The sequence below is a fragment of the Pseudopipra pipra genome, chromosome 7 (genome assembly GCF_036250125.1).
Source record: "Pseudopipra pipra isolate bDixPip1 chromosome 7, bDixPip1.hap1, whole genome shotgun sequence".
Lineage (NCBI taxonomy): Eukaryota > Metazoa > Chordata > Aves > Passeriformes > Pipridae > Pseudopipra > Pseudopipra pipra.
In genome coordinates this window covers 38,702,588-38,709,643 of record NC_087555.1, presented here as the reverse complement: position 1 = coordinate 38,709,643, position 7,056 = coordinate 38,702,588, and the positions used below count along the sequence as shown (strand labels likewise).

General features: G+C 53.8%; 1 long non-coding RNA gene across 3 annotated transcripts; it reads right to left on the bottom strand.

Annotated features, from left to right (window-relative positions):
- Positions 1 to 3,536: 3,536 nt before the first annotated feature.
- On the bottom strand, positions 3,537 to 6,976 carry LOC135417487 (uncharacterized). Of its 3 annotated transcripts, none has more exons than XR_010432060.1 (3): positions 6,572 to 6,976; positions 3,903 to 4,031; positions 3,537 to 3,838 (listed from the first exon to the last, which is right to left on the bottom strand). It is a non-coding gene; the product is annotated as an uncharacterized LOC135417487 (long non-coding RNA). The 3 variants fall into 3 exon arrangements; XR_010432059.1 differs by lacking the exon at positions 6,572 to 6,976 and adding an exon at positions 4,992 to 5,752; XR_010432058.1 differs by lacking the exon at positions 6,572 to 6,976 and adding an exon at positions 4,629 to 5,751.
- Positions 6,977 to 7,056: the final 80 nt, after the last annotated feature.

The following is a 7,056-nucleotide window of genomic DNA, read 5'->3' as shown; positions in this document are numbered from 1 at the left end:
TCTGTCTCCCAGGCTGCCAATTCCTGCTTTCCCACTGCAGGCCCACAAGCAGGAGGAGCCCCAGGATCCCAGCTCAGCTGCACAATTGTTGGGATAATGTTCCAGTGAATGGCCCCACTACAAACACGTTTGCTGCAGTTTGTGTGAAATAAAGGAACAAAGTCACCCCGAGCTGAATTGATTCCCACATTTCAGCCCAGATTTCCAGGAAGCTTTGTCCTAACGCTGCACAAAGAGAGAGAAACAAAAGGAGGAGGAGGGCAGCGAAAAAAACAAATGAGTTTCCAATTTTAGAACGCAGAAAATATCTTTAAAAAGGCTTTTTTTTCCGATTCATGATTGAAATGGTTTGCAGAAACGGAGGGAATTCTGCAGTTGGAGCTCCCGGGACGGATCCCACTTGTGCGATCTTGCCCTGCTTGGTGTCTCCTCGCATTTAAAATGATGTGTTTATGAGGCTGGAAACACTTTGGCAACTTAGTATTTTGCCCTCGTAAATGTTTTCTCTCAGATCTCGGGGTAGTTTATAAACATGACTGAAGCCACAAAGCACCGGGGCAGGGCCTCCCCGATCCTACTGGTCCGACAGGTGTGGGAGCGGGAACGGGGCCTGCCCAGCTTTGCTTGGGAGAGAGGGCAGTTCCTGGGGATTTGGGGAATTTCCTTGAACTCACACCGTGGCAGGTTTGGAATATGTAAAAAAAAAAAAAAAAAAAAAGGCAGGACAAGGAAACTGGAGGAAACATTTGCATAAAGGTGGTGTTAAAATGGGAAACTCAGGGAAAATGTGGCTTTAACAGCAAATTGTACTGACACAGGATCACGGATCCTAGGGCAGGAGAATCCTGGCATTGCTCATCCTGGGAGAGGGACAGCCTGGCATCACTGATCCTGGGGCAGGAGAAGCCTGGCGTTGCTGATCCTGAGGCAGGGACAGCCTGGCATTGCTGATCCTGGGGCAGGGACAGCCTGGCATTGCTGATCCTGGGGCAGGGACAGCCTGGCATTGCTGATCCTGGGGCAGGGGCATCCTGGCATTGCTGATCCTGGGGCAGGAGCATCCTGGCATTGCTGATCCTGGGGCAGGGACAGCCTGGCATTGCTGATCCTGGGGCAGGGACAGCCTGGCATTGCTGATCCTGAGGCAGGGACAGCCTGGCATTGCTGATCCTGGGGCAGGGACAGCCTGGCATTGCTGATCCTGGGGCAGGGGCATCCTGGCATTGCTGATCCTGGGGCAGGAGCATCCTGGCATTGCTGATCCTGGGGCAGGGACAGCCTGGCATTGCTGATCCTGAGGCAGGGGCATCCTGGCATTGCTGATCCTGGGAGAGGGATGTCCTGGCATTGCTGATCCTGGGGCAGGGGCATCCTGGCATCCCATCTGGATACCACAACAGTCCTCTGTCCTTACACTCGAAGGACAACAGGATCCTGCTGTGGGTGGGCCACAGTCCTGGGAGCCAAGGATATTTCTTCTCCTCATCCCTTCCAAAAGCTCCATTAACCCCTTTGGAAGTGGATTCCAGAACTCTCCAGAACACCCCCCAAAACACAAGATGCCAGAGGGGATGGGGAGCAGGACAGAGGCTCCCCTGGCATCGTGCTGGGGATGAGGCCAGGACTCCCCTGGTCCTTGCCAATGCCATGGGATGGGAGAAGGCATGGAGATGTATCCTGGGAGCAGCTCTTCCCTTTGAGCCTTCCTCTCCCGAGATTCCTCTGGATCCACCCCCAAGCCTTGCAGCCCAGCTGTGGATCTTCATGTGCCTCCACTTTTAGACACCAGAGGTGCTGGGATTGGGGTGAGGACCATGCAAGTCCTTATTTGAGTATCTCCTCCTTTAATTATCAGGAAATTAAATTTTAATTGGCAGGAAAAAAATCTGCTTTTTGACACCATTTAGGTGAGGATTCAATCCATGGATTCCTTTCACTCCCCACTCCATGCAGTCCTGACACTTTAACCTGTTTGCTCCTCACCTGCGGGGGGGGTTAATTCTGACACATCTCACGACCTCCCTGGTCTCTTCCCGGCACGGTTCTGGTTTGATTTAGCCCGGGTTTGGTCTGTTTTCCTGGGAGAAGCCTGGCAGCACAGACTGGACACCCTGTAACTGGGAATCAGCTGATGCTGAGCTTCATTCTCTGCCCCCACGAGTGTCTGGGCTGTGCTGCCCCGTCCTCTCCCCTCCCTGCTCACCCTGCACGTGGTTGGGCGTCTCCGGGGCTAATTAAAAAAGCACATTTGCATATTCTAGACCGTGCGTTAATTATGTGCTTCAAGGCTCTGCATGTCTGGATGCTCGGTTGGGATGAATATCCCAAAAGAACGCGGGGTCCCGCCACAGCTCTGAAAAGCGGGAGCCGCTCTCCAGGGAAAAGGAGGGATTTGGGGATATATTTGGAGGTGGATAAAGGCAGCGGTGCCCCAGAGGCACAGACAGATCCAAATCTGTCCCAGAGAGAATCGCTTACACGCTGTCTGGGCGCGATAACGAGATGCAAAGCACCGTCCCGGCACTTTCCATTCAGGGATAAACTCTCCCGCTGAAAGGACATTGAACTCCGGGGCTCAGGAGAGGAAACATCTGATCCCGAATTTGGCCTGTGCTGTGCGACAATCGGGATTGCCCGGCAGCCACATTCCGGCCCGGCGGGCACCCGGACAGGGCACGGGGCCAGGCGGTGCCAAGGGGGGACAGGCGGTGGCAAAACAACAGTTCGGGATCCGCTGCCATGCGGGATGGGCACCCGACCGCCCCACGCGGCCCAGCGCTGAACAAAACCCCTCCTCTGAGGCAAAGGGACTGGGGATGGGAGCACCTACCCCGCGTGCCAGCAGCTTGGAAGAGCAGCTCCCGAGATTTGGGGATGGAGAGCTCAGGCGGCGTCAGAGATTAAAGTGCCAGAGGGCAGGGATGGATGGGATATGGGGAAGGAATTCCTGGCTGGGAGGGTGGGGAGGCCCTGGCACAGGTTGCCCAGAGAAGCTGTGGCTGCCCCTGGATCCCTGGCAGTGTCCAAGGCCAGGTTGGAGCAACCTGGGATAGAGGAAGGTGTCCCTGCCCATGGCAGGGCATGGGACAGGATGATCCCTGATGTCCCACCCAACCCAAACCACTCTGTGATTCCATAACTCTTTGTAGAGTTCCCTGCTGGAAACAGGGACTCAAGAGCCATGGCTCAAGGAGCTGCAGCATTCCCATCGAAAAAAGCCAGGGCCAAGCATGGAAACATTGGATCCTCTGGCTGCTCCAGAAGGAGCTCCCCATCCTGTTGGCACAACCCTGCCCTGGCTGAGGCCAGTTTTTGGAAGGACACAACAAGACCTCAGGGCAACATCCATGGACCAGGTCTTTCACCATTGGAATCGTCTCCCTGCATTCAGGGACTGCTGGATGCAGACACTGGGTGGGAGCTGTGCATGGAAGTGGGGAAAATGTGGGATTCATCTCCCCTGTGGCAGCTGGTGTGAGGAAGAGGAGTCCCACCATGTAGCAAGCAAATAAAGTGTGATTAGAAAAAGAAATGCATTCCAGTTAAAACAAATGTATTCCAAAGGTGCTGCAACGGCCACGCTTGGAAAAGTGTCAGAGACATTTTTATGAGGGAACTCGGGCGCCTGAGCTGAGCAACAAAAGCCAAGTAATGAACAATAATGAATGAAAGCCTTTAACCAGCCAGGGGATGTTCCATGTAAGTGGCATCAGACCGTGTGTACAGTGAAATCAGGTATTAAAAACACCCCAGTGTTTCCATACTCGGCTCAGGCAGCGTCGTTTTCCAGGCAGGAATATCGTGACGGATACAAAGCGTGTCCAGCTGCTGAGCAGAGCTGTAAAAACTTTTAACACTTTAAAGAGTGGTTTTCTCACCCAGGCCTGTGTCTGGAGCCTCACCTGGAGTTCCAAGAGTTCCAGCACATCCCAAGAGCTCCTCGCTCACATCTTGGAAAGCTTTACATGGAATTACTGCCAGCGTTTCTCTGTTCCATCGGTTTTCTGTCGGCGTGACTCCCACACGGAGCACTGAGGAGAGAGACCAGAAAGAGGAAACAGATATTTCAATAAACCACAAAGTAAACAAGGGGGCAGCTGGAGAAATCCAGAGGATCCAGCCAGCCCCAAAACAAAGCTGGAAGCTGGAGCAAGCGGCTTCTGTGCGCCGGGAAAAAGCTTCCTGGGAGCTCCCCCAGGGCTCCCAAAGCACTTTGGGGAATACAAGTTGTCCTTTAAAACATCTGTTGCCGAAGTAAAAGGCTGGAGATTAAATATTATGACAACTGGGAAAGCCGAGTTGGCCCCTGGATGTGGGACAGGGAGGTGAGGAGGGGGAAGCACCGACTTCCCATGGACCCCACAGATCCATAGGGATACGGACACCAAATCTGCAGGTGGCTGTCCCTGGTGATGGCAGAACAGCTGGGATGTGGGGGCACAGCCTGCTCAGGGATAAACAGATTCCCAGATCCGGAGTCTGGAAAAACAGGTTTGGAAATAACTGATTTTTTAAGAGCGTTTTTCCGTCCTCCTCTCAAGTGCTTCCTGCTTTTCCTTAATGAATGGTTTGCTCCTGGATAACTGTCAGTGCCCCGAGATTTTCCTCTTCCCAGGTCTTATTATTACTGGGGATTTTAGAATTTGCTGTGGGATTTTCCCACTGGGAATTGTCCTGTGGCTTTGGCTGTGGTGTCACCCGGAGCAGAAGTTCTGGAGATGCTTCTGGACTGGAAATTCTACTGCTTGAACCTGGGAAGCTCAGACCCAGTGGACGATCCTTCCCAGTCTTTCATTCCCAGGAGGAACAGCAGGTCCCGGATGCGTTATCCCACCATGACCAGGCAAAAAACAGAGCAAAAGTCCATGAAAATGTGATTGAAGGTGACAAAACCAATGGATATGGAAGAGCCATCCATTCATTTCCATGTGCAGCTGCTGCGATTGTTGCACCACGTGGGATCCATGGAGTCAATAAAGGACAAAACTCACCATCTGGAATGACACAGGATCCATTACAATTCCCTCCTTCAGCCAGACAACATCAGTGTTCGGTGCTTTTCTGCACAAATGGCTTCGTCCTCGCTTTTTTTTTTAGGCAATTAAACAAATTAGTGCCATTCTCGGCGCGATTCATTAAGCGAAATTAGAAGTTTCGATGTAATTAGGGAATTACAGCTGGAAAGACGCTCCATTTTGCCTTAAAAACATGACCGAGTTCATTCCCAGCAGTTAGTTCGGGATGGACGAGGATGGCCGGGAATGTGGTGCAACGGCGACACCTGCAGACAGTCTAAATCCCATGGAAAACGGGAATTAAAGGGAACAGCCGGACAAAAGAGCCCGGCTCCTAATTGGATCTCCACCATCTCCCCAGCAATTTGGGCTTCATGGACTTAAAGGTCTCTTATAACGCAACTTCAGACTCAAAAAGCACATTTGATAACCCCCAAAAATAAACGTTTTGATGTAAAAATCACTCGAAAAATACGAACTCTGCTAAATTTTCGGAGCAACATCGGCGTGTTCTTCAAATAAAATTTTCCTTTCTAATATGTAAACTAAAATTCCTCGCTAAATATAGTAAATTTTTTTTTTCACGTGTTTAGGTGAAACTTCAGTATCTTTAAGTTTTATACTTTCATATCTATTTCAATACATTCATATTGCAGAAGAAAGGAATGCAGCCTCTTAAATTTGAAGTGAGTGGGCAGGAAAACATCACTGAATCACAGAGGAAGCTTTCAGGAATCTTGGAATGGTTTGGAGGGACGTTAAAGATCATCTAATTCCAGTTACTCCCACATTCCTGCCCTTTTCACAGAACCAGCCCCTTTGCTGCTGCTCTGCCTCACTTTTCAGGAGTTCTCAGGGAAGAACTCAGGCTGTGACTAATGTGGTGACTCGGCAGGGTGGTGACTCAGGATCACGATGACTCCCAGAGGGATGATGGTGCAAATTCCAGAGGAATGGTGCTGGGCACAAATTCCTGACTCACCCCTGCTCTGAGCTCATGTGGAGGCTCATCATTCCCGGGAAGAAAGAGGGACACCAGGATTGGGGCCCCTGGCTCCTTGCCAGGCCCTGGTGATGCCACAGCGGGGACAGGGACAGGGGGCCCTCAGGTGTGCCCAGGAAGGGGCTATTTGGGGGTCGTCCCCTCCTTGGTTCCCCTAAGATGGGCCACATCCCCCTCAGCCACGCACCCCAAAAAGCTGGGCCCTCGCTGAGACATCCCCCCTTCCCAGAGCCACATCCCCACAGGGAAACACCACAACCATGGCCCCACCTGCCACCATCGCCTCGGCCACAGCCCCACCTCCTCAGCCGTGACCCACCTCCACCTCCTCACCCACAGCCCCCCATCCCACCATCTCCAACCATAACACCCCTCGGCCCCTCAGCCCCATCCCCATCTCCTCAGCCATGACCCACTTCCACCTCCTCACCCACAGCCCCCCATCCCACCATCTCCAACCATAACACCCCTCGGCCCCTCAGCCCCATCCCCATCTCCTCAGCCATTACCCACCTCCATTTCCTCACCCACAGCCCCCCCATCATCTCCTCACCCACAGCCTCCCATCAGCCGCGCTCTCCCCGCCGGGAACCACTTTCCCGCCCTCCTCCCTCTCCACGCGCACTGACACGACACAGTTTGTGCCCTCAGACAACTTTTATTTCGGTTTTGGCCCCGCGGAGGAGGGAAACCGCCAAGCGACAGTGCCCGGCGGGGAAACGGCGAAGGCGAAACCCGCCCTGCCCTCAGCCACCGCCTCAACATGGCGGCGCGTGACGTCACGGGCACCCGCAGCACCGCCTCCCTCCTCCCCGTGACCTCACGGGCACCCACAGCGTTCCCTCTCCGCCTCGTGACGTCACATGCACACGCACAGCACCCATCCCGTGACGTCACGAGGACACACAGCGCCCCAGTGACGTCACGAGCACGCACAGCCCCCTCCCGTGACGTCAAGAGCACCCCCCCGCGACCCCGCCCCGTCCCCGCCTTCCCGCCAGGCCCCCGCCCCGCGAGGCCCCCGCCCGGCCGGGCTGC